General features: G+C 46.5%; 1 pseudogene; it reads right to left on the reverse strand.

Annotated features, from left to right (window-relative positions):
• Positions 1–9,950: 9,950 nt before the first annotated feature.
• On the reverse strand, positions 9,951–10,293 carry LOC133068367 (large ribosomal subunit protein eL30-like; annotated as a pseudogene).
• Positions 10,294–12,486: the final 2,193 nt, after the last annotated feature.

The following is a 12,486-nucleotide window of genomic DNA, read 5'->3' on the forward strand; positions in this document are numbered from 1 at the left end:
TCTGGAAGTTCACGGTTCACATATTGCTGAAGCCTGGCTTGGAGAATTTTGAGCATTACTTTACTAGCGTGTGAGATGAGTGCAGTTGTGTGGTAGTGAAGAAGGAATTCATAGGGCCTGGACTCCATCTCAGGCCTGTCTGTGCTGATCGTGCGCGGCCACCTCTCCAGTGGACTCTGAACTCTGTGCTTAGCGCCTGTGGGAATGACAATGGAAGGATAAGACCCCCCTCTGGGCAGGGGAATCTTGAAGAAGAGAAAACAGACACTAATCACCCCTGCCTCTGGACACTATCTATCAGAATGTAAGCACAGGCTTATCGGTTATTAACTATTTGGAATGTAACTGCGGGCTTATTGATTATTGACTGTTTGAACACATAACACGTGAATGATTGGGTTACTGTAGTTGTATTTACCCTTCCTTTGTTTATGTAAGTCTCAAGGGAATTGGGGTAGTGGGTTTGGACGCGTACACATGGGGTATAAAAGATTTCCACAAATGCTGGTCGGGGTCCTTGGCTAAGAGGAGACTCTGCCTTGGGCCCGCCGGCGTAATAAACTGCACTCCACTATCTGCATTGTCCTTCTGAGTGAGTTTGTTTCCCAGAAAGCGTGGCTATAACATTTGGTGCATTGGCCGGGAAACTCCTCACTTTGAGGAGACAGGTCTCATTTGAGGCCACCCCGAGGCTTTGTAGCTTGAATCTCCTAGAGGGGGGAAGGCGCCTTGCCCCTCTGGAAGGATTCTGCTTCTCAACGCCCGGACCTTTCACGTCAGCAGGTGGTGGATGGCAGCAGGGGAACTGAGCGCTCAGGTGAGGAGGAACCCACCCAGCAGGGTGGAAGAGGGGGCCTGATCACCCCCCTGGGAGGGACTAGAAGGAGCGGGGACCCACAGGAGCCTGGAATAGGCAGGCGGCGATTGCTTGGTACACAGGTCGGCGAGCGTGCTAGGGTTTAGGAAGGAAATTTGTGAAGGTCATTTAGGAGGTGTGTCCACGCCGTCTTGGGGAAAATTATTACCAAGCTATCGCCAGGGGATTTTTAGGATAGGAAACTGGTCCTTGTATGCTCGTATTCTGCCCTCCCCTAGGATGTGTCCCGTCTGCTGTGAAATTCTTGACCCCCTCGGAATTGTTGGGCTAGAAGGAGGGGGATACAGAAGTGAGTATGAATTGGCTTTTCCGGAGATGGCCTGGGACATGGGATATTTAACCCATCTTGTGTTTTCATTCGCACCTGATCAAGCCCACCAAGGCAGAATGGACTTTAAGGGAGGAACAGTCTTGGACCATGTGATGTTCTGGTTCAGCTATGCTGACTGGCAGGTGAAGACATGCTGATCCCCCTTCTCCCTCTGGGGTCTGGCAGGTAAGGCTCTTCTCACCCCAATTAGGAAGGAGGCACAATGGCAATTTAAGTGTCACTGAGTGGAAATATCAGAAGTACATAGGGTACTGAGAACTTCGTAGACAGAACGAAAAGGAAAAGTAAAAGAAGGTCCGAGAAGGTAAGCAAGATGGGGGAAAGTGAATCTAAGGCAACTGTATTGGAGTGCATGATTAAAAATTTAAAGAAGGGATTAGGAGGAGACTATGGGGTGAAGATGAAGCCTAACTGCCTCCACATACTCTGTGAGGTCGAATGGACCCCTATGGGAGCAGGATGGCCACCAGAGAACACCGTGAACTTAAAAATAGTGGAAGCAATCTATACAGTAGTCACAGGAGAGCCAGGACACCTGGATCTATATCCATCTATTGACTCATGGCTAGGGTTAGCTTGAGACCCTCCTACTTGGACAAGGTTCTGTATCCAGAAGGGAAAGGGAAAAATATTAATGGCACAAAAATTGACTGATGATAAAAAAGGAAATTCTACAGGATTTGGACGGGGATGATCTGACCCCTCCCCCATGCTGGATAATGACACGCCTGCCTCCCAGTGCTTCACCAGGACTGGAGGCCGCCTTAATGCCCGATCCAGGGCCAGGTGAAGTTTCTGCAACAGCCACTGCTCCTCTGCCAGCTTTCCCGGAGTTCGTAGAGCCGCCGTTTGGGCAGGCTCTGATCCTGGTGACAGAAGCCTCTGGGCAACACTTCCAGGATCCGGCTCCAACCGAACCGCCCAAGCTATACCCGCCTCTCCCCGTGAGTACTGACAAGAAGGGGAGGGAGATGTTGGAATTAAGCAGAGACTGTGCTCTACCAGAGAGCCGGAGGGAATAAAAGAGAAGAGACAAGAGACTTACAGTGCTAGCTGCTGCTCGGGAAAAGTCTATCTCGGGCCCTCCGGAAAACCTCATCTGCCCCAGGGACAGGACAGTCCTTCAGCCGGTCCCAAGGGAGGCCCTGGGCCCGTTACAGCCAAACCAGTGTGCCTGGCGCCGAGCTTTTGGCCACTGGAAGAATGAATGCCCTAAGGCAAGGAAGAAGAAGCTCCCGCAGTTGTGGGGCTTGCTGACCTGGAAATTAACTAGGGCTGCTAGGGCTCAGAGATATCAGGTCCCTGATAGCCCATGGTAACCGTAAAAGTGGGGGACCAAAACATTGACTTCATGGTGGATACAGGAGAACTGTCAGTAGTAACAAAACCTGTGGCACCTCTGTCCAAAAAGACTACCGCTGTAACTGGGGTATCGGGAGAAGAGATGATTAAATCGTTTTGCCAGCCCAGAAAATGTCAGATGGAGGGGGGGCGGGCACCAAGTGACCCTACATTCCTGAGTGCCCAGTACCCCTGTTGGGAAGAGACTTGCTCTCCAAACTAGGAGCACAAGTGACTTTCTCCCCTGAGGAGAGGCCCACCTTCTGGACGGACTCTATGACTTATTTGCCCTCTCTCTCAATACCAACCCAAGATGAGTGGAGGTTGCATGAGCCTCTGAAGGCAGAACCGGGTGGGCCAGAAGAGCATGAGGGAGCTAACTCAATTATTCCCTGAGGTCTGGGTGGAAGATAACCCCCCCCCTCCCCCCAGGCTGGCTAAACATCATGCCCCAGTGATAATGGAACTCAAACCAGGCACCATCCTGGTTAGAGGGTGCCAGTACCCCCTATGGATGGAGGACTGAACCAGCATATTGCCCAACATCAATAGATTGAAACAAGCAGGCATTCTGGTAGAGTGCCAGTCGGCTTGGAAGACGCCAATCCTGCCAGTCAAAAGGGAAGGAGGACAGGACTATAGGCCTGTACAAGATCTCAGGCTAGTCAATCAGGCTACTGTGACTTTACATCCCACTGTTCCAAACCCCTATACCTTACTTAGCCTCCTCCCACCGAGGACTAAAGTTTACACTTGCCTAGATCTCAAGGATGCCTTCTTCTGCATACGCCTCGCCCCAGCGTCACAGCCCATCTTTGCCTTTGAATGGGAAGATCCAGTGGGGAGCACCAAACAACAGCTTATCTGGACTCCCCCACAAGGGTTTAAAAACTTCCCAGCCATCTTTGGGGAAGCCTTGGCTTCTGATCTGGACTCATTCCATCCGGAAGAGTATGGATGTCAGCTCCTACAATAGGGGGATGACCTGCTGCTGGCTGCCTGAGACCAAGGAAAAATGCTGGAAAGGGACAAATGCACTGCTCCAGCTGTTGATGGAAGCAGGTTACCGGGTGTCGAAGAAGAAGGCACAGATCTACAAAGAGGAGGCCCAGAGTTCTGAGATGGTGGAATGAACCAACCGGACACTTAAAGAGACTCTCCAAGTGGATCAGAGAGACTGACTGCTCCTGAGTGGACTTGCTCCCAATGGCTCTGCTCAGACTCAGGATGACCCCACAGTCCCAAGGCTATTCTCCACACGAAATTGTGTATGGGAGGCCTCCTCCCATAAGAAAACAGGTGTCAACAAATTTGCCTCAGGTAAGGGGGGATAGGATTTCACAGCAGATGGAACTGGATAAGGTAATAAATCGGGTAACTAAGTTTGTACAAGAAAGGGTGCCGTTCCCCCTTGGGGAACAGATTCATGAGTTTCCACTTGGTGACCAAGTATGGGTCAAAGATTGGAAACATGATTTGCTAGCCCTTTGGTGAAAGGGCCCTTATGTTATTCTAACTACCCCTACTGCAGTTAAAGTTGCAGGTATTGTCCCTTGATCCATCACACCAGAGCAAAGAAGGCATACCACGCTGACCTGGAGGACGCCGAGTGGACCACCCAGAAGGACCCCACCGACCCACGGGAAACCAAGATCATTCTGAGGAGGAAGAAGAAAACTAGGTCCCAGACGAGCCCTCTACAGGATGGAGCTGGGTAAACGACTCCTGCTGCTCAGCCTCACCAATGCAATTCTGAACTCGGGTATGTGGGGCTATGCCCCTGTCAGTAATAGACAGACTCCCCTGGTGGGTATCGTCACTCCGTTATGGGGACTTTAACAACAGAAAGGAACTTTCCTCTCTCTCACCAACCATAACCTTTCTTTGCCCTCTGGTGTTAGAAGAAGCCATCAATGGGCCAGGGACATAGGGTTACATTTAACATGAACACCAGCCTTACGGAGATAACAAAGGCTTATACCTCATATATGAGAATTAAAGAGGAAAAGGGCTCCCTTACAAAAGGGGGACAGGCCTCCCGGTGCCTTGAGCAATACTGCCAGGTCTGGGATGAATATTTCTGGATGACTCCTGAGAAAGGACAGTTGATTGCCCCTGCTACTATTTGCTGGGAACAAAAAGAACAGAAAGTTGGATTTGGAGACCATCCTCTAGACCCAAAAGAATTGTTATTTGTCCCCTGAACAAAGTAAACAAATCTTGGAAGTTACCTATCACCCCAATCAGTCTGCTCAGTGGCCCGGTTCCGACTGGAAATATAATCCTGGAATCCGCTGGGTAGCCCCCAATGGGACCCAGTGGCTCTGTGGGCTTAACTTATGGCCATGGTTACCAGTTGGCTGGGTGCGGCATTGCACATTAGGATTTGCTTTCGCCCATGGCAGAATTAAGCCTAGCCTACACCAGCCTCCAGTAAACCTGCCTTATCTGCATGCAAGATGGACACGATCTGTGTTCCAATGGTATGACTATGTTGCTGCCTTGTTTATACCCTCTGTAGGGACAACGGATATCATGGTTAAGGTAGAGGCCTTAACTAATTTCATTAAATAGGCCCTCTGAGACAGTACTAAAGCCATTCAAGCTTTGAACGAAGAACAGATTCAGATGAGGAAGGCAGTAATTCAAATTAGGATGGCATTAGACATACTCACAGCAGCCCAAGGAGGGACTTTGGTGAATGGTGTGCACATCCCTGACCTGTCTGAAGATGTATCTGCTGCCTTAGAGGATATGCAAAATCAAGTGAAAGCCATGTCTAATGAACTGTTGTTATAGTAATCTTGATCATACTGCTTTGTGGGCCCTGCTTCCTACAATGCCTCGTGAATTTTGTAACCCAGAGGTTGATAGCATTCTCTCATGTGGGTGGCAGGAGGGCTAAGGTACAATATATCTCAGGATTTGAAATGATGCTCATTATGGAAACTAAGAGCATCAAGAGGGGGGAATGAAGAAGGAATTCATAGGGCCTGGACTCCATCTCAGGCCTGTCTGTGCTGATCGTGCGCGGCCACCTCTCCAGTGGACTCTGAACTCTGTGCTTAGCGCCTGTGGGAATGACAATGGAAGGATAAGACCCCCCTCTGGGCAGGGGAATCTTGAAGAAGAGAAAACAGACACTAATCACCCCTGCCTCTGGACACTATCTATCAGAATGTAAGCACAGGCTTATCGGTTATTAACTATTTGGAATGTAACTGCGGGCTTATTGATTATTGACTGTTTGAACACATAACACGTGAATGATTGGGTTACTGTAGTTGTATTTACCCTTCCTTTGTTTATGTAAGTCTCAAGGGAATTGGGGTAGTGGGTTTGGACGCGTACACATGGGGTATAAAAGATTTCCACAAATGCTGGTCGGGGTCCTTGGCTAAGAGGAGACTCTGCCTTGGGCCCGCCGGCGTAATAAACTGCACTCCACTATCTGCATTGTCCTTCTGAGTGAGTTTGTTTCCCAGAAAGCGTGGCTATAACAGTAGTTTGAGCATGCTTTGGCATTGCCTTTCTTTGGGATTGGAATGAAAACTGACCTTTTCCAGCCCTGTGGCCACTGCTGAGTTTTTCAAATTTGCTGGCATATTGAGTACAGCACTTTCACAGTGTCGTCTTTTAGGATTTGAAATAGCTCAACTGGAATTCCATCACCTCCACTAGCTTTGTTTGTAGTGATGCTTCCTAAGGCCCACTTGACTTCGCACTCCAGGATGTCTGGCTCTAGGTGAGTGATCACACCATCATGATTATCTGGGTCGTGAAGATCTTTTTTGTACATTCCTCTGTGTCTTTTTGCCACCTCTTCTTAATATCTTCTGCTTCTGTTAGGTCCATACCATTTCTGTCCTTTATCGAACCCATCTTTGCATGAAATGTTCCCTTGGTATCTCTAACTTTCTTGAAGAGATCTCTAGTCTTTCCCATTCTGTTGTTTTCCTCTATTTCTTTGCATTGATCGCTGAGGATAGCTCAGATTATGAACTCCTTACTACAAAATTTAGACTTAAATTGAAGAAAGTAGGGAAAACCACCAGGCTATTCAGGTGTGACTGAAATCAAATCCCTTATGCATATACGGTGGAAGTGACAAATAGATTCAAGGCATTAGGTCTGATAGACAGAGTGCCTGAAGAACTATGGACAGAGGTTTGTAACATTGTACAGGAAGCAGTGATCAAAATCATCCCTAAGATAAAGAAATGCAAAAGGTAAGATGGTTGACTGAGGAGGCCTTACAAATGGCTGAGAAAAGAAGAGAAGTGAAAGGCAAAGGAGAAAAGGAAAGCTATACCCATCCGAATGCAGAGTTTCAAAGAGTAGCAAGCAGAGATAAGAAAGCCTTCCTAAGTGAACAATGCAAAGAAATAGAAGAAAACAATAGAATGGGAAAGACTAGAGATCTCTTCAAGAAAATTAGAGATATCAAGGGAACATTTCATGAAAACATGGGCACAATAAAGGACCAAAACGTTATGGACCTAACAGAAGCAGAAGATATTAAGAAGAGGTGGCAATAATACACAGAAGAACTGTACAAAAAAGATCTTAATGACCCAGGTAACCACGATGGTGTGATCATTCACCTAGAGTCAGACATCCTGGAGTGCGAAGTCAAGTGGTCCTTAGGAAGCATCACTACGAACAAAGCTGGTGGTGGTGATGGAATTCCAGCTGAGCTATTTCAAATCCTAAAAGATGACGCTGTGAAACTGCTGTACTCAATATGCCAGCAAATTTGAAAAACTTAGCAGTGGCCACAGGACTGGAAAAGGTCAGTTTTCATTCCAATCCCAAAGAAGGGCAATGCCAAAGAATGTTCAAACTACCACACAATTGTACTCATTTCACATGCTAACAAGTTCATGCTCAAAATCCTCCATTCTAGACTTCAACAGTATGTGAACCAAGAACATCCAGATGTTCAAGCTAGATTTAGAAACAGTATAGAAACAAGAGATCGAATTGCCAACATCCATTGGATATTAGAAAAAGTAAGAGAACTCCAGAAAAACATCTACTTCTGCTTCCTTGACTACTCTAAAGCCTTTGACTCTGTGGATCACAACAAATTGTGGAAAATTCTTCAAGAGATGGGAATAGATCTCCGGGAGCGGCGGAGGCGCGAGGTGTGGCCTCGGGGACTGTGGGCGGCGGCCGGTGGGCAGGTACACTGATGCTGAAGTGCTATGAGCTTTCAGAACTTCTGGAAAGACTACAAAGTTCTGGTTGTTATGGTACCTCTGATTGGGTTCATACATTTGGGGTGGCACAGGATCAAAAGCAGCCCTGTTTTCCAAATTCCTAGTAAGGACAACCTCTCTGAACCAGACACTCTGGCAGTTACAAATCCTAAGAAGAACCACCTCCCAGGGAAGTAGCAGGCTTGCAAGTTTCAGAAAGAAGCAGCTCTGAGTCAGAGCTTGAGCTAGAAAGACAAGATGAAAAATAGCAGTTGGATCAGAAAGAACTGGCTTCTTGTAGCTGTGATTTCCTTCATAGGTGTCCATCTTGGGACGTATTTTATACAGAGGGCTGCAAAACAGTCTGTAAAGTCTCAGCCTGAAGGCAAACAAAAGAATTTGAATAACGGAGTAAAATAAATATTTGGAATTACTAAAAAAAAAAAAAAAAAAAAAGGGATGGGAATACCGGACCACCTTACCTGCCTCCTGAGAAACCTGTATGCAGGTCAAGAAACAACAGTTAGAACCGGACATGGAACAATGGACTGGTTCAAAACTGGGAAAGGAGTGCATCAAGGCTCTATATTGTCACCCTGCTTATTTAACTTACAGAGTACATCATGCGAAATGCCAGGTTGGATGAAGCACAAGCTGGAATCAAGATTGCAGGGAGAAATATCAATAACCTAAGATATGCAGATGACACCATTCATATGGCAGAAAGAGAAGAGAAACTAAAGAGCCTCTTGATGAAAATGAAAGTAGAGAGTGAAAAAGCTGGCTTAAAACTCAACATTCAAAAAACAAAGATCATGACATCTGATACCATCACTTCATGACAAATAGATGGGGAAACAAAGATTGACTTTATTTTTTCTGGCTTCAAAATCACTGTGAACAGTGATTGCAGCCATGAAAAACCTAACCAGCATATTAAAAAGCAGAGACATTCCTTTGCCAACAAAGGTCAGTATAGTCAAAGTGGCGTTTTCCAGGAGTCATGTATAGATGTGAGAGTTGGACCGTAAAGAAGGCTGAGTGCAGAAGAATTGATAGTTTCAAACTGTGATGTTGGAGAAGAGTCTTGAGAGTCCCTTGAACTGCAAGGAGATCCAACCAGTCAATCCTAAAGAAAATCAGTCCTGAATATTCATTGAAAGGACTGATGCTGAAGCTGAAGCTCCAATACATTGGCCACCTGATGTGAAGAACTGACTCACTGGAAAAGACTCTGATGCTGGGAAATATTGAAGGCAGGCGGAGAAGGGGACGACAGAGGATGAAATGGTTGTATGGTATCACCAACTCAATGGACATGAGTTTGAGCAAGCTCTGATAGTTGGTGAAGGACAGGGAAGCCTGGCATGCTGCAGTCCATGGGGTGGCAAAGAGTTGAACACAATTGAATGACTGAACAACATCTTCTCCCTGGGCCTCTTTCTATGAGTATCTGTGTCCTAATCCCCTCTTCTTAGAAGAACACTGGTCACATTGGAGTAGTGCTGCATGCCTGCTAAGTCGCTTCAGTCATGTGTGACTCTTTGCAATCCCATAGGCTGTAGCCCTCAGACTCCGCTGTCCATGGGATTCTCCTGGCAAGAATACTGGAGTGGGTTGCCCTGCCCTCCTCCAGGGGATTTTCCCTACCCAGTGGTCGAACCATGTCTCTTATGTCTCCTGCATTGGCAGCCAGGTTCTTTACCACTAGTGCCACTTGGGAAGTGTGGAGTAGGGTCCATATCAGAGTAGGGCCCAACCTAATGACCTCCTTTTTCACTTAAATACCTACTTAAAGGCCCTTTCTCCAAATCCAGCCACATACTGAGGTACTGGGGGTTAGCACTTCAGCATATGAATTTGAGGGGCATGGTTCAGCCTGTAACATGTGTTACATTTCTGTGATTACAAAAGCAACACATGGGTCACCATAGAAAATTTCCAGAGGTGAAGAAACTAAGGTAAGAATCTCTGCAAGGGACTTCTCTGGTGGTCCAGTTGAAGCCGTTTACCTTAGATTGAGACTTGAACTCATGTGCCAGGACTCACACCCAGCCAAAACCCAGATTGGAACTTGAACTGACCCAAAACCCACAGTCTTCAAACTGAGATCACAGACCTGGTTACAAGCTCAGGTTCTTTTTTTTTTTTTTAACAAGCACTTTCTTGCCAGTTTTATTAAAGAAAAATTGTATATGATTCACTTTTCACCAGTCTGTTCTGGCATGCTTCTAATGATATCAGAATCATCAGGATCAATCATAGCCAATGTGCATACCTCTGTTGTACTTTTCACATCTGTGCCCAATTCAGTATTATTGCCATGGTAGTGATGGACACCAGTTTTGGCCAACATGGCATAATACTCTATTTCAGATTTCCTCAAGGCTGAGCAGTTGTTAGTGAGGATGACCGGTTTCACTTTGTCTGATCATTTTCAGAGACTGCTTGTACCCCAGCACATACTTTCCACTTTTCATAACCAGTTGGAGCCTAGAGTTGATTGACTCCAGTAACTTTTTCATCTTCTTGGCGGCCACCATCTCCCTGCCTTAGGTGCGGGATGCCTCCAACCAAGAGCAGCTACCAAGATGGCCGGGGAGTAAGAAAGGCCAGGCTCAGGTTCTTGATGTCTCATAGCAGAAAGAATTCAGTGAGAAACAAAGTGATAGGTAACAAGTGAATTTATTCAGAGAGAAACACACTCCACAGAGCATGGGCCATCACCATCGCAGAGCGTGAATACAGTGGCCTTGAAAGGGGTTGTGGTTAGCTTTTATGGGCTGAGTAATTTCATAGGCTAATGAGTGGGAGGATTATTCCAACTATTTTGAGGAAAGGGAGGGGATTTCCAGGGGTCGGACCACTGCCTGCTTTTTGGTCTTTGATGGTCAACTTTGGAAGCATCATGGCACCTCTGAGTGTGTCATTTAGCTTGCTGATTGAGGATCAAGGTCTAGTCAAAGTTGACTTGTCTGCCATCTTGGACCCATTTGATTTTAATCGGTTTATGTTGTGTCCTTGGGCTATGTCATTGTTTCAAAAATTCTGCCTGGCCCCCTTCCCTCCTATTTTACAGTGGCTAAGACTCTGTGCTCCCAATGCAGAGAAAAACTAATTCTGACTTCATGTTGGAACTGTTTCTTTGACTAGCTTTTCGTGGCTGTTGTTATTATCATCATACATAACGGCCTGCCTCAGAAAACCCAGCCCATCAGCCTGACTGTTGGACTAAAAGTGCCTTTGTTGAGCTCACAAGGAGATAATCTGATCCTGCCCACCTGTGACTGGCTGCATGAAAGAAAAGACTAACACACCCTTCCCCGAGGCTGGCCATTTCCTGAGATGTTTTGCAAGACTGATGGCTCTTTTTACTTTACTTCCTCATTGCCTCTCCATCTTTATTCTGCCTTTTGATTTTGGTTCCTCACTTCTCTTTCTGGTTCTGTAAAAGAATCTGGCATCCAGACCCCAACTAGATGGTTATTTTGAGACTTTAGTCTGCCATCTTCTCCATCTGTGGACTTTCCAAATAAAGCCATATTTGTGGTAACCCAAGGACTAAAGAGCAGATAAAACCAAGGAGAGTCTTAGAATGCAGGAATGGAAAAACCAGACCCTTATTGTCCTTCTGTCCCCCATGTTGTAGCTATTAACAGATTTCGGGTCCTCCTGAGCAGTATAACCTGTCTCCCCTCCTACCCCACTCAGGGAGAAGGTATTTGCCTTACTCTTCCCCCACCCAGTAAACATGCTTCATCCAATCACCAAATGACCCGCAAGACCCTTATCCCACTCCTTGTACCTTGGGTATAAAAATGGACTAAGGACCCCTGTTCAATATCAGTTATCCCTTGAACTGGTCCACTGTTCTAACAACATCTCCCATTCTAATAAACTTTATTTCCCTCACATTCTGTCTCATGTCTGGAAATTCTTTTCTAACCCGTGCCCGGACCACGACAATATTCCTTGCCTCAACAGCTCGTCATTGACTGTGCTTGACTTTAGGTAAAAGGGGAAGTATGTTGTTTTCCTTACTCCATCTTCCTACTTAGCCGGCTTTTCTGAAAGTGAAAGTTGCTCGGCCGTGCCTGACTCTTTGCGACCCCATGGACTCTACAGTCCATGGAATTCTCTAGGCCAGGATACTGGAGTGGGTAGCCTTTCCCTTCTCCAGGGGATCTTCCCAACCCAGGGATCAAATCCAGGTCTCCTGCATTGCAGGTGGATTCTTTACTAGCTGAGCCACAAGGGAAGCCAAGAATACTGGAGTGGGTAGCCTTTCCCTTCTCCAGGGGATCTTCCCAACCCAGGGATCAAATCCAGGTCTCCTGCATTGCAGGTGGATTCTTTACTAGCTGAGCCACAAGGGAAGCCAAGAATACTGGAGTGGGTAGCCTATCCCTTCTTCAGGGGATCTTCCTGACCCAGGAATTGAACCTGGGTCTCCTGCATTGCAATGCTGATTCTTTACCAACCAAGCTATCAGGGAAGCCCAGCTGGATATCCTACATTTTCTTAAATGAGCTTATAAGCTTATATTACCTTCTTTTTTTAAAGTTACCTTTTAATTAATTAATTTATTTATTTTTCTGGGCCATGCTGTGCAGCATGTGGGATCCTAGTTCCCTGACCAGGGATCAAACCCATGCCCTCTGTACTGGAATCGCAGAACGGTCTTAACCACTGGATCACTGGAGTCTTAACCACTGGTCCCTGAGCTTATATTATTT

Source organism: Dama dama, chromosome 13, assembly GCF_033118175.1.
Source record: "Dama dama isolate Ldn47 chromosome 13, ASM3311817v1, whole genome shotgun sequence".
In the NCBI taxonomy this organism is placed as follows: domain Eukaryota; kingdom Metazoa; phylum Chordata; class Mammalia; order Artiodactyla; family Cervidae; genus Dama; species Dama dama.